The sequence below is a fragment of the Palaemon carinicauda genome, chromosome 20, assembly GCF_036898095.1.
Source record: "Palaemon carinicauda isolate YSFRI2023 chromosome 20, ASM3689809v2, whole genome shotgun sequence".
In the NCBI taxonomy this organism is placed as follows: domain Eukaryota; kingdom Metazoa; phylum Arthropoda; class Malacostraca; order Decapoda; family Palaemonidae; genus Palaemon; species Palaemon carinicauda.
Genome location: NC_090744.1, coordinates 94,707,267 through 94,727,380, shown reverse-complemented (window position 1 = coordinate 94,727,380; position 20,114 = coordinate 94,707,267). Strand labels below are relative to the sequence as shown.

The window sequence follows — 20,114 nt, the reverse complement described above, 5'->3', positions numbered from 1 at the left end:
TTACTTTGCAGGCATCCCCCCACTGGTGGACAAGCGGGGGGAGTGCCTATCCTTGCGATTGAGGCCTCAGTCACTCCCTCTAGGATGTTTTCCTCCTCTGGAGAGCTTTGTGCCTTTCCTGTCCTTGGTCGGAAAGAGCTTTTGAGACACCGCTGACTTTGCTGCTGTCTAGTTCGTCAAGGTCTTGGCTGGACGGGACTGTTGAGGAGCTGGTGGTTTATAGGGCTTGGATGTCAAAGTCATATGGTGGAGGGAGTCCTGGTGAGACTTTCTCCATTTCTTAGCAGCGTGTTCCACGTCTTTCGGCTCGAATAGAGAGGATCCCTCTAGAAAGGAGTTCCTGAGCCTAGCGATCTCGGCATTCAGGACCTGCTGATGGAATCTCTCAGACACCGCATCTCGACATTTCAGGGTGGAGTTCGCCCAAAAGTTTGAGACTTGATGAGCGAGAAACTCGATGGTGTGAGTGCCTGAGAGAAGGAATGTTTCCAAATTTCCCCAACCAAAGATCAAGCCATGAGTAGCCTGCATGGCATACTTCGTGACCTTTTCCTGGTTGAGGATCTCAGCTGCCGAGAAAGACTTGACAGATGAAGTGCCTCTCAAGGGTAAGCTCTTCCAGAGTGTGGTGGAACGTAAGAGCTAGAGGAGGCTCATCCAAGACCTAAAAGTACCTCCTCTGCTGGACGCGAGGAGGTAGGAGGAGGTTGGCGGTAGAGCCCAAACGTTGAGAGGAGAAGTCAGAGAGATTTTGGGTGATCTTCACTCAGGCTGCACTGGTCTTTGAGGGTTTCTGAGTGCCGAAGACACGATCTACGACCGTGTCTTTGCCCTCTCGTGGGATTATCTCCAGGTCGGTAAACCCGTTGAGTACCCTGATGAGAGTCAGGACTTGCCAGAAGGCATGCTCTGACTCTTTCTGCTCCCCCTCTAAAGTGGGACTGGTAGCGAAGTCTCCTTCTTCCATCCAAAAGAACTCATCTCAAGGTGGGTTGTGAACATCCCTAAGGTGACTGGTGGATCCTGCAGGCCTGGTGGTCCTCGACGAGGACTTTGACAGTTTCAGAGTCCTTCGATTCCTTCAGGGAAAGAGATAGAACTCTAACACTGAAGGCTGGTTGGAGTTGATTTTCCAGACTTCCGCCGGAGGTGGCGAGCTCTCCATGCGAGGGGAATCTTCCTTCGAAGGTGGAAGTTAGGAAATCCGCCTCTCGAGAGGCTCCCTCATCAGAGGTGAGGCAGGAGAGCGTCCAGAAGGGGAGTCAGGAAGGACAAGTGGGGGAAATGCCTTTCCTAGCGTTTGCGGCCTCGGCCGCTCCCTCTAGGAAATTTTCCTCAGACGATTTAGTGTCTTTCCCGTCTTTGGTCGGAAAGGGCTTTTCAGACACCGCTGTCTTTGCTACTGTCTTGTTCGCCATGATCTTCGTTGGACAGGACTGTTGAGGAGCTGATGGTCTATAAGGCTTGGATGTCAAAGCCCTATGGAGGAGGGAGTCCTGGTGGGATTTCTCCATTTCTCAGCAGCATGTTTCACGTCCTTTTGCTCAGAGAGGATCCCTCTAAAGAGAAGTTCCTGAGCCTAGCGATCTCGGCATTTGGGACTTGCTGATGGAATCTCTCAGATACCGCATCTTGGATTAAGTTTCCATCGCTTTCCTCGTGCGTTCCTTGGAGAAATCCTCGGTTCAAACCAAGATTCCCAGGGTCCCCAACCACAGATCAAACCATGAAGTAGCCTGCATGGCATACTTCGTGACCTTCTCCTGGTTGAAGAGAGCTTTGAAGTGCTGGAGGGCGCTGACATGATGCTGGTGATCGCTGGTGCACTGAAGGGCACTAGGGCGCAACTACACACTTAGGTGGTGCAGCAAGAGTAAGCAGATAATGAATTGAAGACAGGAACGGTGAAGGCAGGTCAGCAGGTCGGAATGAAGGTTGAATGGAACAGCGATTTGCCCCTTTGAAGGACGAACATCCACAGATGGGGATCGCGAACGATCCACAGAAGAGTCCAAGACCGAGTCGGAGACTCCTCTGCGGGAGACGGCTGCGAGGATGAGGCTGAAGAGCCAAAGAGGTGCCTTTTCACCAATGGTGAAGGGCCACCTCTAAGGCGAAGCGAAGGGCGAGCTCTGCGTCGAAGGCACCCTGTAGGGGCTGGGCGATCAGCAAGCTAACCTTTAGAAGCAGCAGTCCTCCGCAGAGGAGTCTCTATAAGGAGAAACACTCGCAAGAGAGACAGAAGAAAAACTAAGTTTCCCCTCAAAGGATGAACAGGCACAGGGGGAAACAGAGTCGGCAGCAACAGCTGGGGAGTGTGAAGGTGCAGGGGCATCAGCAGCGGCCACAGAAGACGCCCCAGAGACTACAGTACAATGTTGATGCACGCCAGAGGATCTAATTCCGAAGTCGACGACGGCTGCACACTAGCACCACAAATGATGAAGCACAGCAAGGAATCCTTGGAGGGCAGACCCGGAAGCCCGAAGGACGACCACACCTGTAAAAAAGGAGACAGAGACAAGGCCTCACCCAGGGGGAGAGGTGGGGCCGCTTCACTAGGGGAAGCAACACCATCTCTTGAAGACAGGGGTTGGCCGTAAATTAATGGGTCTACGCTACTACTCGACAGTCTTCCGGAAGATACCCAACGAGCAGGAGCTTCGGAGGAAGGTCGGGAAGCGGAAGAACAGGTCTTCGAAGGAGAAATATCCCGGTTTGACTTCTTCTTCCGCCACCGCCCAAACCTTTCCCACTGGGAGGCAGACCACTCCTGACACTCACTACATCTGTTACCACTATAACACCGTTGACTTCTGCAGGCGGGACAAAGGGTGTGGCGATCAGTGTCCACGGCTGACATGAAGGTTCCGCAGGGCCGGCCTTCGAGTCCAGGGGAAGTAAGCATGGTCACAGAAGTCAACACCCACACTTATAAAACGAGAAAGCACAAATAAAAGCATTTAATGGCAGTCTAAAAATAGGTGAAGGATGAAGAACAGCAAAGACCATACACCATCCGAGCCAGAGGCAAATTGAGCTAAATCACCGGTGTGTGAAGGGTAGCAGTAGCAAGCTACCCCCCATCCTCGCTAAATAACGGAATGGGTAGTTAAACCTCACTAAAATTTTAACGGCTCATCCTTTTAGCTCCGCTAAAAGTAATAACCCCTAATAAATAGCGTAGGTTTGTATTCCAGTTACGGAACAAAGATACTTTTGCGGGACAGTAATAACCAGAACAAAATAGAAAAAGAAAACTAAAGGAAAAAATGGGTTTTTATGCAAAAATGGCAGGGTGGGACAGAGCATTTGTATAACGACGGACAGAAACACATGCATAGAACACCACATAATCTATACTTCCCTACATAACCTAACCTACAAGACTTGTCCTTACCAACTTACCTAACGGGGCTAAGAACCCCTTTAAACTGTCGTATTCTTACTTTATTTAGCGATAGGGTTGAAAATAAGGGAGTTATGGAGCATAGCCATCATCATACATACACCGTGAATACTTGATAACTGGGCCCAAATTCCAATTTCGGGTTGCAATAAGAAAAAATAAGTTTATCCAGGACCGAAGAGGAACAGGGTTAAGGAAGGCAGTAAATTTATAGAAAAATACAGGACAACATTTTTACGATAATGAAAAAACTTTTACTTAAGTAAATAATGTGCTTTCAACAAATTTGACATTTATTTCCACTGGAAATAAGCCATTCTACCGTTATGGACCCCTTCTCCTCCCCAAAGGACATAGGTGGAAACCTGGGATTTTGGGTGTGCGAAAACAGGACAAAACGTGATTATCTAACACTTTTGAGATTTGTAAAAAAGCGTACAGAACCTAACAAACCCATCTAACCTAACCTAGTACAGTAGTTCCCAGGTCCCAACCCCTAGCTGGGGGGGGGGGGGCAAGCCTCCCGGACCCCCTTTCCAAGGACATAAAACCCAATTATTTAAAACTCTTGAGATTTGTAATAGGGTACAGAAACTAACAAACCCACCTAACCTATCCTAGTAGTTTCCAGGTCACAACCCCTAGCTGGGGGGGCAAGCCTCCCAGACCCCCTTCCAAGGTGACAAACCCCTAGCCAGGGAGTAAGCGCCCAGATCCCCCTTCCCAGGTCACAAACTAAAAGTAAATCACAAATAGATCCTTATAATATGATAAAATAATCACAAATAATTACATACCTTATGATTGACACCTACGTCTTTTTTTTTTTTTTTTTCTTTTTTTGGTCTTCGCAATCTTTACAGGAGCGTTTTACTAGTAAAGTTTGTCCTGTATATTTCTATAATTCCAAATTTTGAAATACAGTAGATTGTACTTCCCTCTTGTCCTTTCATCACTACAGGCATCCCTACTGTAGTCGATCCTACAAATAGCTCCAAAGCAGTTGCAACACTTTCCTTAAGAATTAAATTATGTCTTAGAGCATATCCGACCACTAGTTCAATACCACCACTACAAAAATAATGATAAAATTCTTCATAACCAACATAGCACAGCACATAATCCATTGGAATTGGGTTTTTGTAAAAATTAATGCCAGAAGGGCCGGCCACTGACTTTGCCGCAACTAGAACAAAACAAAATATCAGTTTTCTTTCATTATTCAAAGTATTTAGTATAGCACGGATACCAGTGGATGTTAAGGTAACTTCATTACTTTGCTGAAATCCTAGTAAAACTTGGCTTTTGACTTTAGGCGTTCGTAATTGGTTATAATAACCATTACGTCATAATGATAGTCACAACTCTCGGCCAATACAATGTAATTGGAACTGCTTTTGTTTGAGTGAGAAATTGAAATAAATGGCTCATTAAAAGTAAACATTGCCGTAGAACAAACGCCTCTCCTGAGGTAAAAACTTACCAACTTCATTTAATTCCACTTCATTCAAACTATACTTTTTATATAGCTTTTCATATGCTCTTTCCGTGCACATGATTATTTTTTTCAATATCGAGTGCGGCATGCTTCTGAAGCTTTACCAAGGATCCCCATATTTTCTGCCATTTTTCGTGGATTTATTATGCGTCTCAGAGAATAATGTAAAGCAAAGAAAAGATTAGTTTCACCATCACTTATCGCCAGGAAATTTTCCCCGCCCAAAACCCATGGTTCCCATTGGGTGGCCCCCTTTATCACAGGATATATTATGGTATATCTTATCAACTATTTTTTTGCAAGAGAAATACAGGTCCATTTTGAATAAAAATTGGAGCCTTTGTATATCAGTGGCCAGTTCCTCATGCGTTCATTAAAAATGAACATGAACTAACCTAAACTTCCCCCCCTAACCTAACCTACAAGCCATATCCTTACCTACTTACCTCATGGGGGGCTAATGCCCCCTGCAATCCCCTTTAAATTGACATATTCTAAGTTAGACATAATACATACAGGTGGCCGTAATCATACATACACCCAATAAAATTTTCTATGTACAGGTATAACCCAATTTTTTAACAAGTAAAGTCTGCCATATGCATTTCTATAATACTACCAGGAAGGCCTCGTCTGCTGTGCAGCGGCCCTCGACTGAGCCTCAGACTCCAGCCACGGCCGTCACTTTGCTCTCATCCCATTATCATCCCATATAATCTTTCTTTCACAACCTTATCTCGCTTACAGGCTGCCAAAAGGGCAAGAGCCTGTCGTACCCTAGTAAGGGAAGGCAATCTAAATCCATTCATTCTAAGGAGGCCTAATGAGAAATGGGATATTGGGTATAGTTGAGCAAGCCTCGTTTTGCTATAAATAGCCAATATATAAATATGTTTCTCGATCTCTAGGCCATCTAATGATGATGGCACAAGTAATAAACTTCTATACTGATGCGAGTTGAAGATAAAATGTCAATGTCAATGCTTAGACTAGGATAGCATTAACCTAATGGCCTAAACTTACTAGTATTTTTCTAGAAACAAATGGGATCAGAAGCTCGGTCCATTAATTCGGAGTGCCTTGAAAGATTGCATTACCCAAAATACTAAATAAAATAGAGAAAAAAAAATATAATTTTACCTTAATGTTATTAGTTGAATTTAAAAAACTATGCTACTGATCCGAAATTATTCGGCAAAAAGCGCTGTAGTAATGAAAATGTTACTTTTGCCCATAGATGGAGCCACAGATGTCAATAACAAACTTTTCAGGAGCGGAATTTTTAAATCACAATCTTTATGAAATTGAAATGAGTTAATTTGGAGAGGGGTTTTTGTAAATAAATAATTATTAAACTAAAATTAGCTAAATTTAAGCGAAATTTTCAAAACAAAAAGACGGTACTAACCGCCAGTTGGCTCGGGTTCCAGGGTCCTCCTTGATTGTGGGCACACTACTAGATCATGTATAATTAATTGCAGAAATTTCGGTGCCATTAGTTACTACAGACTCGGGACATTCTGAAATTAGGCAGGGATTATTATTATTACTTGATAAACTGCAACCCTAGTTGGGAAAGCAGGATGCTGTAAGCCCAGGGGCTTATGTCACGAATTTTGTCACTTGTAACGAGAATAAATGTATCGGGGTCAGGAAGTGATGCCCTATGACAACCCGGTGAAACGGTAATGATGTACTTCCCAGACGCTAACTATATTATGTCGGTTATGAAAAGTGTCAATACGACCCCTTTTAACTCCTCTTCGTACTTGTACCCCCAGGTCAAGGTGGGAGCAGGGCTACGGGAGGGACCGAGGGAGGTAAGCATCTTACATCAAGTTAACTCATCAAAAAAAAAAAAAAAAGAAAAAAAAAATCACGGGAAAAGTCGTTAACATTCGAACGACCTATGAACTTACCACTGCCCACCAGATTAAGATTTTCATTAAAAATTTTATATATGATTCAGTTCAGTTGTTGGGCGGGGGGGAGGGATTTGCCTTTCCATCGGCACCTCCTTGGTTTTCTTCTTTATTCTAACTCTTTTATCTTTTATTTTCTTCTCTCCTTTTTCCACATCTGATAAATATATTCTTTTCTTTTCTCTATTCCTTCTTTCTTAAACAGCACGTTTCCTATTATATTCTTTTCTTCTTCGTACGGCTGCTGTAATTCTATTATTTTCCTTCTCTCGTCGCTGAGGTCTGGACAGTCAAGAATGAAATGGGCGAGGTCTTCAGTAACTGCCCCACATAGCTTACATTTTACCCTCCCTCCTACTTCATGTCTTTTCCTATCATTTAATCTTAAACACTTAGCCCTAGCTCTCTACATAATAACAGAATTGGGTTTGTTGTCATAAAACATTTATTCTCCTGTATGACCTTTTTCTTGTTTGTATATTTCTAAACTATTTTTCTCTTTTATCTCATCCCTCCACTTTTTACCATCTACTTCTCTAATATTGGCCTTGAGCTCTTCTCTTCCCATTCTCCTAAAGGTTCTATCGTTCATTTTCTTATCTTTCATCCATTTCCTAGTCTCTTTCATCCACCCGTTATTTTCATTTTCTTTCATTTTTTCTAGAATTTTCTTCAGCAAATCATTTCTCCCCTCTTCTATCCGTTTCATAAACCTTAGCCTTCCTCCTGCTATCCTAGCCTTCATTTCGGACAGATAAAAAAGGCTCCATTACAGTAGAGGGTATAATCTTAGAAGCTTTGCACATATCTATCTTGTTATAGTCTTATAGAGTATCCGCAAACTTATTTTGCGGAGTGAGCAGTTAGGAACCAGGGTCCTGGGGATATAACAACCCACCCAAGGAGGTTGAATAAGAAAAGATCCATTCAAGCTGAGAGCCTGGGATAGATAGTTGATATTTTACATCAAGTTCCGTTGAGTGTCTTTTTTCTCTGCAGAACAGGGAGACACAATTACTATGATTGAAACTATCTATTCGAATTCCTCATTGCATTCCCTCCCGTCTTAACTCGGACTGGGTTCTCACCCAGTGTAACAGCAATAAATGACTTTACATTTTAAAGACTCATAAATTGTATTCACGTGACCTACTGTGTCAATAAAATCTGTTCTCTTTGAAAATATGTTTTCCGTATTCCCTGACTTTTGATATTCATTATTTGTCCCATTGAAAATTACCCCACTAATAATATATAACCAGTATGTGACAGACTTGCATTCTTTTTATTTCTAATTTCCATAGCTTGTATAATACATTATTGTTATTATTATTACTTGCTAAACTGCAACCCTAGTTGGAAAAGCACAATGCTATAAGCCCAGGGGCTCCAACAGGGAATACAGCCCAGTGAAGAAAGGAAACAAGAAAAATAATATTCTAAGAACAGTAACAACATTAAAATAAATATCTGCCGTATAAACTAGAAAAACTTTAACAAAACAAAAGGAAGAGAAATAAGATAGAATAGTATGCCCGAGTGTACCCTCAAGCAAGAGAACTCTAATCCAAGAGAGTGGAAGACCATGATACAGAGGTTATGGTACTATCCAAGACTAGAGAACAATGGTTTGATTTCGGAGTGTCCTTCTCCTAGAAGAGCTGCAACTTCTTTGGTTGGCAATTCTAATTTCCTTAATTCTAAGCTAAACATGTGCTCTGTTGTATCGTCTCCCTCTCTATAACTCACAAAGCTTATCATTTTAAATCTTATTTCTATCATTTTTTTTTAGTTTATCACAGTTAACCTCTTCACCACTATTACAACTTAATGTTAAATTCAAATATTTAATTTATTCTGCCATTAGCATTTATAAACCTCAACTTCGTCATTTCTGTTTCTTTTCTTTTGATTTTAGAATTTTATTTACCATTTTACTTTATATTTATTTCTTTAGTTCTTGTTTTCTATATTTTCTTACTTCTTCAACTATATGTTGTATTTTTTTTACATATTTCAATGGTGTTTTTTTTTTCCTCCAGTATTCCCCATATGGTAACCTTATTTGGTTTTTCCACTATTCCCTTAACTATTCGTTTATCTCCTGATGTTATGAAACAGCATCAGCTTTTTATACTCTATTTTCAACTGATTATATTCCTGTTTCAATAAGGTGTGATTGCAACCTGTTCAAACATTTCCCTCTTAATTTTGTACCACATACCCTTTGTCTCTTTCATTTATTTTTCTTTTATTACTCCCCATGTCTCAGCATTTGCAAACATTTATTATTATTATTATTATTATTATTATTATTATTATTATTATTATTATCATTATTATTATTATTATTAGCCAAGCTATAACCCTAGTTGGAAAAGCAAGATGCTATAAGCCCAAGGACTCCAACAGGGAAAAATAACCCATTGAGGAAAGGAAATAAATAAACGATGAGAACCAATTAACAATAAATCATTCTACAAACAGTAACAACGTCAAAACAGATATTTCATCTATGAAATATACCTTAAAATGTACCTTCATTCTCACCAGCAATTGCAAATCCCCTATTCTGTTACTGTCTCCATACTCCCTAGTTTCTTGCACCATGTGTTCTATTTTTACTTTCCTTTTACTTATGCTAAGACTGTGGTTTCCCTTTTCTGAGTACCACTCTTCTCAGTATTTATATTCCTTAACTGTTTCTATCCTTCCATTTTAAGCACACCATTAGCCTTTACAAGTTCATCTTTATTTGTCTCATTATCACCACTAACTTCTGCAGATTGGTGCTGAAAGTTGAGATACTACTGCTAGGAAGTTATTGGGTCCTTCAACTGGCCAGATAGTACCCCTGTACATTGGATCCCTCTGGTTATGACTAATTTTTCCTTTGCCTTCACACACGCTGAAATAGTCTGGCCTATTCTTTACACATTTTCATCTTTCCTTATTCATCTGACAACAATTTAATAATTGAAAAATTCTACTCTGCTCAAGGGGTTAACTACTGCATTATAATTGTTCAGTTGCTATGTTCCTCATGGTAGAAGAGACTTCAACTATGATAAGCAGCTCTCTTAAACAACGGGGCACTCCAAAATCAAACCATTATTCTCTAATTGGGTAGTGTCATAGCCTCTGCACCATGGTCTTCCACTGTCTTGGGTTAGGGTTCTCTTGCTTGAGGGTACACTCAGACACACTATTCTATGTTTCCTTATTTCCTTTCCTCACTGGGCTATTTTCCTAGTTGGAGCCTTTAGGCTTATAATTTCTGTCTTTTCCAACTAAGGTTGTATTATTATTATTATTATTATTATTATCATTATTACTAGCTAAGCTACAACCATAGTTGGAAAAGGATGATGCTATAAGCCCAACGGCTCCAACAGGGAAAGATAGCCCAGTCAGGAAAGGAGATAAATTAACTACAAAAGAAGTAATGAACAATTGAAATAGAATATTTTAAGAACCATAACAATACTGATATGATCTTTTATATATAAACTATAAAAACTTAATTTGAGATATAAAGGAAAACCTAAGAGGTTGGACAGTAAGTTGGAAAAATAGTTTTGTTATAACAAACAAAAGTTCAACAAACCATTTTGTGTGAAAAATGTGTCCCTTATGTGGAAATGTAAAAGGAAAACATGAAAATTGGGTTGGCTGTGAATTTAATGAGTGGTATCATAAAAAAAAAATTTCTAAAGATGTTTTAGTTCTTTCTTTACTGGGTCTTATATACACACAAAACAATCTGGACACTTTTTCTTATTTTCATACACTATTTGGTTAATCATCAATCAAAGCCTCTAATATAAATTCTTAGGAACTGCTACACAGTCGCATTAATCCATAATTAATTCAAAGTTACTAAAGTGACTAGATCCATACTTAATGTATTACCTAACGTGATGGAGATTCTAATTAAAACATTATGCGTACATTTATTGGCCAAGAAGACTTGGCATTGAATGTAAACAAATGGTGATGAATTTTGCACAGTTGCTAGTTTATTGTGCCAGGATAGATGTACATATACAGTACTGTAGTTCATCACTTTCTAATTACTGTACAGTATAGTATATAGAATTTACCCAAAGATAGATAGATAAATTTTTAAATGAACAAAACTTTGAGACATTATGAGACAAATGAGACAAACTATACCATTAGATGCAAGTCTAGGGGCAACACTTTGATTGTTAGCAATTGGCGACTCTGCAAGGACTAAAAGTGACAATTGATAGTAAAAAAAAGATGTTTGGAGAGAGAGAGAGAGAGAGAGAGAGAGAGAGAGAGAGAGAGAGAGAGAGAGAGAGAGAGAGAGAGAGAGAGAGAGAGAGAGAGAGAGAGAGAGAAAATAGTATTCAACTAAAACCTCCTCAGCAGGGTACCTGCAGGAATGATTAGAAAATGGGCTGCTTGGCATATTCGACACGGTTGGTCCTGCAATATTGACATCATTTAAAATAGATAGGGAATTTAAACATCATAACTTTGGTGTTTATATTAACTACCATCTATTCTACTTCCCGACTTCTTTGACATTTTCATTTGTCTAATTTCCCTATGATACTGGTGTCCTGAGGTTGTCTATTTTTTCACATCACTTATCAAAACTTTGAAGCTTTTACTGGTAATCTCATCAGAAACACTTCTTACTTTCCACAAACATTCATGTTAGTGTAATAATCCAATCAATTCAATAATGTTATCCCGAGACCAATACGTGTTTGCGTTGGACATGATGCACAGTAATAAATCAGAAAATAAAAAAAGCCTTCTGAACTCTATCACTATAGAACCGTAATGAACACCGATTTTGTGCCTGGTAGCATTTCCGTTTCAAATTCAGTCAGAAAAAGGGCATCGGCTGTGTCCTCTTTGCCAGCTAACACGGATACCGTGGTTTTATCTGCTTAGACTCCCCATTTAGAGGCAAGGTTTTTGTGTCTGCGGACAGTTCAACTGCATGGACACGGCTAAAGATTCACAATTTTTAAGAGCATGTTTGTTATAAAATGCAAATGAAAAGTGTATAGATAACTGAGATGCAATGCATCCTAAAGGTTTTTGAATAAAAAATAAAATAAAACACAAGGCATTGGTGACTGAGAGACGCATCGAGTATCGGAAGATATTGTAGGCCAGTCTCCTACAGAAGACCAAGATCCATGTACTGTACTATAGTGTAAAAAACTTTAGGTCATCTAGTTTCATACAGATCTTACCATTACAGTGAACCCTCGCTACTTCGCGGTTCGACAATAACCCATATATATATACATATCGCAGATTTTCCGGAAAATTCGAAAATACCGCGAAATCTGAAGACAACCAAATACGATATTTTGTTACCTGTAATTCCATTAATACTGTAATTAGTAATATCTGTTCTTACTGATTGTTCATTGCATTACATATGATATATAATTCAGCACAGAAAGAAATAAAACACAAAAAGAGAATGTGATCATACGATAATTCAGTACTGTATACAGTACGTAGTAAAATTAAATCGAACATGAAACGCAAATCAGATGCAGTCATACCATATTAGAATGGTGTGTACTGTAATGGATGTGCTTCTTTTCCATGAATCTTTTGTATGTATACGTACGTAGTACAGTACTGCATCCAATAATATTCTTTGTTGCAAAAATCACATTTCGAATAAGCGTACGAGAGAGAGAGAGAGAGAGAGAGAGAGAGAGGCGTAAAATAGCGTACGTAAAGCTGTATTATTATTATTGTTATTATTATTATTATTGTTGTTGTTGTTAATAAAATTATTATTGTTATTATTATTGTCATTATTATTATCATTATTACTGTACAGTATTATTATCATTATTTATTATTATTACGGTATTGTACTTAATCTACGTACGTTCGGTATGCGCGGGGCATCTTCTATGAGTAGGTAACCAACGCATCATAGTAATGTAAGACGGGTTGTGATTGGTTCAAGCGCTGATAGATGACGAATCAGAACTCAGTATTATTATCATTATTTATTATTATTACGGTATTGTACTTAATCTACGTACGTTCGGTATGCGCGGGGCATCTTCTATGAGTAGGTAACCAACGCATCATAGTAATGTAAGACGGGTTGTGATTGGTTCAAGCGCTGATAGATGACGAATCAGAACTCAAGTTTTGTTATCTAGCCTGTGATTGGTGTTTTGCCCGCATCTCCTACCCGCAGCATCAAAGTTCTCGCGGGGCTGGATCGTCCACTCTCTGTTCCCGCGTATCGCTGAGTAGACGTTCTTAAGTGTGTGAATCTGTGCTGTGTGCGACTTTTTTAAGTTGAACTTTTTGTTACTGTAAATCCTACTGTAATGGCTCCCAAGCGTTCTGCTTCTCTTAAGGCTGGTAGTGAGCCTAAACGCCACCGAAGGATGATGACGATAGCTGAGAAGGTTACGCTTCTCGACATATTAAAAGATGGTAGAAGTTACGCGGCCGCCGGCTGCCATTTTGGCATCAACGAATCTACTGTTCGCTATATCAAGAAGGACGAGGCGAACATTAGAAAGACGGCTGCAATCACCTTTAGCAGATCAGCAAAGCGAGTCGTTACAACGCGTAATAAAACGATCGTACGCATGGAAGGTGCTTTAGCTGTGTGGATTGCCGACTGCCGGAAGAAGAACATAGCGTTGGATACGAACACCATCCAAACAAAGGCTTTGAGCTTATATGAGAATTTTGCTGCAAAGGAACCTAAAGACGACGACGGCAACCATGCTGAAGATGATGATGATGCAGATGATCCTCAACCAGGGACATCCACTGATTCCCAGCCTCAGAAACGTTTTTCCGCAAGCAAAGGATGGTTCGCGAAGTTTCAGAAACGCTTCGCCCTGAAAAGCGTTTCCCTGCATGGGGAGTCTGCTTCCGCTGACACTGCCGCTGCTGAAACTTACGTGAACCAGACGTTCAAGAATATTATCGCCGAAGGTGGATACAAGCCGGAACAAGTCTTTAATATGGATAAGACTGGCTTGTTTTGGAAGAGAATGCCGTCGCGAACTTTCCTGTTCAAAGAGGAAGCCAAAGCCTCTGGCTTTAAAGCATTCAAGGATCGCGTTACCCTCGTGATGTGTGGCAATGCTGCTGGATTTTTGTTAAAGCCGGGGCTTATTTATAAGTCGAAAAATCCTCGCGCTTTGAAAAATAAAAATAAGAATCTCCTTCCCGTGTACTGGATGCATAATCAAAAAGCATGGATTACGAAGATGCTGACCTCCAACTGGTTCCATCAGTGTTTTATCCCGCAAGTCAGCAAATATCTCTTAGAGAAGGGCTTGCCATTCAAGATCCTTCTCCTTATGGATAACGCTGGTGGACACGCAACTGACCTGTATCATGAGGGCATTCAGGTTGAGTTCCTGCCACCCAACACCACGTCATTAATTTAACCGATGGACCAGGGGGTTATCAGGGCGTTCAAGGCCCTCTACACGAAGAATACCTTGGCGGACCTCGTTGCGTGTGTGGATGCTGCCCAAGATGACGAGGATGAAGATTTTAACTTGAAGGCGTACTGGCGGCAGTACACCATAGCCACGTGCCTGCAGAATTTTCAGAAGGCACTTCAAGAGATGAAACCTGCAACCGTGAATGCGAGCTGGAAGAAGTTGTGGCCCGATATTGTTTACGACGACAAGGGATTTACTCCGTCGGAAATCCAACACTCTGCAATACGGAAATCTGTGCAGTTGGCTGCCATAATTGGAGGTGACGGGTTTGGCGACATGACGACTGAAGACGTCGACGAGTTGTTGGACTGCCATTCCCAGCCCCTAACTGACGCAGACCTCGAAGACCTGACGAAATCGGCAAGTGAGGAAGAGAGTGATACCCAGGAAGACCCAAGAAAATGTCGAAGAAACGGGCTTAACATTAGAACGGCTTGCCAAGGCCTGCAACCATGCGAAGGAGTTGAAAGAAATGTTGCAAGAGTGGGACGAGGATATGGTTCGCTCGATGCAATTCTGCAACAAGATCGATGAAGACATGACTCCCTACAAAATGCTCTTGGATCGAAAAAAGAAGCAGCGGCAACAACTTCCGATCACAATGTTCTTCCAGCCTCGCAAATAAGAGCCAGTTCCTCCGGCTAGTACGCCTTCGGAAGAAATTGAAGAAGTTTCCCAGGAAGAAGTTGAAGAGGTGTCCCAGGAAAAGACACCTCCGTCTGAAGAGACGTAAAATACTATCATTGGCTGCACAGTAGAACACATCATCAGCTTCATCATCATCATTTCTACTGTGCAGCAAATTCATCGCCATCACCATTCAAGTTTTTCTTCAACTTCTTTCGTGGTGAGTACAGTAACAATCTTTATTTTTTACTTTAATATTCTTACTGTACATTCTAAAACTGTATTTGTGCCTGTTTTATAGTTTAGTACTGTACGTACTGTATGCATTAAGTTAAAGGGAAGGTTTTAAAAGTCTACAATTTGTAACCTATCATATTTTTTTTGTTTAAAATTTACATTTACGTACGTAAAACAATCTCTCTCTCTCTCTCTCGTAAATTGTTTTCCTGCTTTGGTACGTACAATACTGTATAATTTATATTTGTAAGGTAACATATTTTGTAAATGCTTTTACTGTAAATACTGTATGTACTGTATCATTATTTATCACTATCATCATGCGCGTTAAATGCCTTGTTTGTTCTGAGCGTGGTTGTTTACTGAGCGTACACGCCGTCGTTTCAGGCGGCGTCATAAAGAAAAAATTTCATTTGGAAGTCCTAAGAAAAATACGTAAACTAAAACATTGGTAATAAACAAATCAACATACAGTACTGTATAATCAATATAATCGATGCAAAAACTAACCTATACATATATGTGTACTGTACACTAAATGAGTTTGTTTCTTCATTATGATCAGAGATGAACGTAAACAAAACATTGGTTGCCATTTTTATCGTGCTTTTTAGGTGTTTAGGAAACGCATGATATAAAATCGCCTTTAATATTTGTGCCTGTTTTAGTTTAGGGTGCTGTAGTACATGCATTAAGTGTTCTGTACATTAAAGGGTGGTTTGTTAACAGTACTACGTACAAGGGAAGGTTTTAAAAGTCCGAATATACATGTTAAATAAATAGGTAAATATGATGTCACTACTTCGCGGATTTTCACCTATCGCGCCCGCGTCTGGAACCTATCTACCGCGATAAACGAGGGTTCACTGTATACTTTTATCTCTACACACCATGATAGGGAGCATGTACTACAATAATCATGTTGGATCTAGCATGACACACCTTAGTCAAGTCATGCTCCTACTATCCACCCTATATTGCTTTCTACCTTATATTTATCATACATTACCTTTTCATCTCTTCTTAAACATTTAAATTTTCATTTAGGTCTTGGGGGTTGATACTAGGACCTGCAGGCCATTCAATGCAGAGGTGCAAATGGGGGCAAACCACACAGTTGCAGTATGCATGAAAAGGCGAGAGGCTGAACAGCAAGATAAAGTGGAAACAGGTATAGTATAAGGCTGGAATGTGAATTTAGTTAGTAGGTAAAATGTCACAGAAAAGACTAAAAGTAATTTTAACTGAAGGGGGCTAACACTGGACTTTGGGAGGCCATCCAGCACATAATGCTATATAGGGAAGACCACAGTTTCCAATCTAGAGTAAAAGTTAAAAAAGGTAAATCAGAACGATGAAATGAAGCCTTGAATTTTACCTATTCATCTTTTGGTTGCAATTGAGAATAAAAACTAATGAAATCCTTTAGATCAACCTACTCTACTGAATTTCATTACAAAGCAACAATAATGTAATTCTTTAAAAGGGTTTTAAGGAGCAAACCATCATGCCAAAGATTTTTTTTTTTATTAAATTTCATTCTATAAAAAATTGTACATCATCAAATATTACAAAGCAAAGGCATGTTATTTTCTCTTGGTGCAACAAAACCAATTAGAGGTAGTCACCTTGTACGAAAACCATTTTGATTTTTTAGTATGCAAGAAATGTGAAATTATTTCAAACTGCCCCTAAGGTCTATTCTTTTTGTGTATAAAAAAGGAATCTACGAAGTTTAAAGTCGATAGTAGCTTCAGACATATAAAGTTACACATGACCTCTTCCACTATATCAATACAGTATATATTTCTTGAACAAATACAATTTTCTGATTAATAGAAACCAAATGTATACTGACAAACTCATTTTATACTGTTCTTTATTTTTTCTACTTCAGGAAAAATTAACTGAAAAAACATGTATACAAAGTATCTCATGATTAAAAAAAGAAAAAATTGTTGCCCTTTGGAAAACACCCACTGTAAATTCCATGAAAACCCTTCACTGTATAAAATCTTTCTTCACTTCGTTGCATGGTATTTGCACATTCTATGGTATCTACAACCAAACAGATCCTTCTGTTACCATTCCAGTAAGCACAATCACTGAATTGTCACTAAAGCAACTATAGTAGTCTGGGAGCATTGTTTTGTAACCAAACTAAATATGCAAATTTCCTTCCCTTCAAGCCACACCGGGCAAAATGAAGTAATGCACAGATAATTTGGTCAGCCAAAAGTAAAACAAAACAGAAGGCAAAATAATGCACCCAGCAATTTCCTACAATCCATGGCACATATCTACAGACTAGAGCTTTGTTTTCTGAGAACACGCCTTTAAATATACAAGAGGTTAGTTCTACAGGATGTGATACACCTGACAAATACAAAAGTTGTAAAGAGGCTTGGATTCTCTCTAATAAATAGTTCCTAAAATAAATACAAAAATATTTGTTCTGTATTAAATGAAAATACTGCAAAAGATAAAGAAAAGAGACTAAGTTGAGAACAGACTTTTTGGAACGACCAAAAATTGTCTGATAGAGGTGATAACGACATTCCTGTTTAAATACAGCAATCATAAAAACAAAAGTATAATCCCACAGTACAAGCAAAATCCTTTTATCAGTTTCAAAGTAGTTATCAACACAGTTGACTCATACATACTAACAAATAATAACAAAGAAGAGACGCATCCTTCAAAAATCCTCTGATGCAAATAATTACTTAGATACTTTCATTTCCAACAGATTTAGGCACAGACATAATCAACATTCGCATAAAAGATGCAGTACACAATTTATATTTTGACCAAGAAATAGGAGAAGAAAAAAAACCAAATTTAGAATTAAAACAACAATAACTAATTTTGTGTGCACATGTAAAATATACCTCTTCAACTCCAATGAGAAAAAATAACAGTCAAGAAATTTTTCTCCATCCCAGCCTCAGAATTAATGACAGTAACATAACATGAGAAGGAATGTCAGCTAAAATTCTTGAAGCTTGCCAAGGGCATATGTTTAAGTGGATAATCATAGAAAAAAGAAGTATCTTTAACAAAATATAAATTCAACTTTATGAATAGTTTAATGCAAAACCCGAGTAAAAGATTTCCAAGAAGTTTTCTGTGAGACCCAATTAAAAGACAAAAATAAAAATTAATGTGCATGACAGAATTAATTTATAATCAAACAACAATCTTGAGGAAAAAAGTAATAAAGATGAGAAAGCAAATATATATATATATATATATATATATATATATATATATATATATATATATATATATATATATATATATATATATACAGTAAAATAAATGTTGAAATCATAAAAAAGTGAGTATTTATACATTCATAAAAAAGGAAAAAATAGTGCAAATGATGTAACATGTGTATTCCATCATAATTCAACAAAATCAAAAATAAAGACCTTATAAACTATTAAGATAGAACTGGCTTTACAAATTAACAGTTAACAATTATGAAAGAGCACCAAGTGATCTTTAACTGTCCTGCAGAAAACGATCAGGATTCAAAGGAAAATAACGCACAATAAACAAACAGCTCATTTTGGCATTTTGAGAATGATAGGATGCATAGAATTCTCGGAGACAACCGAAAACACTGCTTGTGACCTTTTAAATCAAGAACCAACTCTTATACATTTACTTTTTATACCAAAAAGGACAGCAATATGGGACACAATTATACTGTAAGGAGCCTTACAAATGTACAGTGCTGTGTATTTTGAATATTAAGTATACTAACGAGTTTTACTATTACCCAAGTGTACCACTGAATCATAAACTGGTCTGAATGTATTACTAAGTTTATTCCGTCTATGAGAAAATACAAACTTTTTTGATAGGTTGATCATGGAAATGGAGAAAATTCTTAGCATTTTTGCTCAAACAGAGCATACATGTATTCTACTTTCTATTAATCACACCTGAAATGATCTTTTTAGTAGCACTATATTTCCACTTATAAGACCAAATGCATGAAATACTTCCCTAGACAAGGAATTCCCTTTTGACAAAAACCAACACCATTGGTTGTAGATTGCTTGATTAGTTTTATGGTCTTCTAAGCATGACTGGGATGCAGAATAGACATGTCAAAGTACTTTTAAGGATTTTAGTCTGCTTACAATTTGGGCTGGATCCGAAAATCCATTAGGACCCGTGTGGGATATTAAGTAGTGAGCGTATGACCCTTATCGACAAATATTGTGACACAACCAACATTCAAGGTTCTATAGTCCATTTCTTTTAGTGATGCATATTTGCACCGACTCGCAGCGGTACCCTTTTAGCTCGGAAAAGTTTCGTGATCGCTGATTGGTTGGAATTATCTCGTCCAACCAATCAGCGATCCGGAAACTTTTCCGAGCTAAAAGGGCACCGCTGCGAGTCGGTGCAAATATGCATCGCTAAAAGAAATAGACTATAGTAGTGACAAAGAGAAAGCACTTAAGTAAAGAAGTTTTTAAGCGTATGAAAATTTTGTCTCCTGTACTTTCCTGTGAATTCTAAAAGGCATAAAGGGATAAAAAACACAAATTCTCAATTCAAATAGCTTGCCCTCAGCAAAATCAACCCCTATAACAAAACAGTTATACCTCATACAGGGAGATAGTGTATATTGGTATAATTTAGCATTGCCTTACTAACAAGCACCTATGGTACATTAAATTTCTCTCACCTAACCAGAAAAATTAATAAACATTTCAATTGAATAAACTTTGTTTCCAGGGCCAATCTTATTATCCACAGATCTATTGGCATTTGATACCAAATTAATACTTCAAAGGGACTGTGTGTTTGTAAGGAATGATAGAACCACATATAATGGAACAACCTGCTTGTAACGTAAACAGTACTAAAGGTACTAAGCAGTGCCCTGTACTGCTAACGTC

The 20,114-nt window shown here is 38.8% G+C and overlaps 1 protein-coding gene across 3 annotated transcripts in view; it reads right to left on the bottom strand.

Moving 5' to 3' along the window:
• Tbp (TATA binding protein) overlaps positions 1–6,466 on the bottom strand; it is an 86,008-nt gene extending 79,542 nt beyond the window's left edge. For 2 of the 3 annotated variants that reach the window (XM_068344075.1, XM_068344077.1), the window contains exon 1: positions 6,048–6,169. The gene's annotated coding sequence lies outside the window, so the exon portion shown is untranslated. Of the gene's footprint in view, positions 1–6,047; positions 6,170–6,315 lie in introns of those variants that run through there. The other variant, XM_068344076.1, reaches the window with a different exon arrangement.
• Between the last annotated feature and the right edge of the window lie 13,648 nt (positions 6,467–20,114).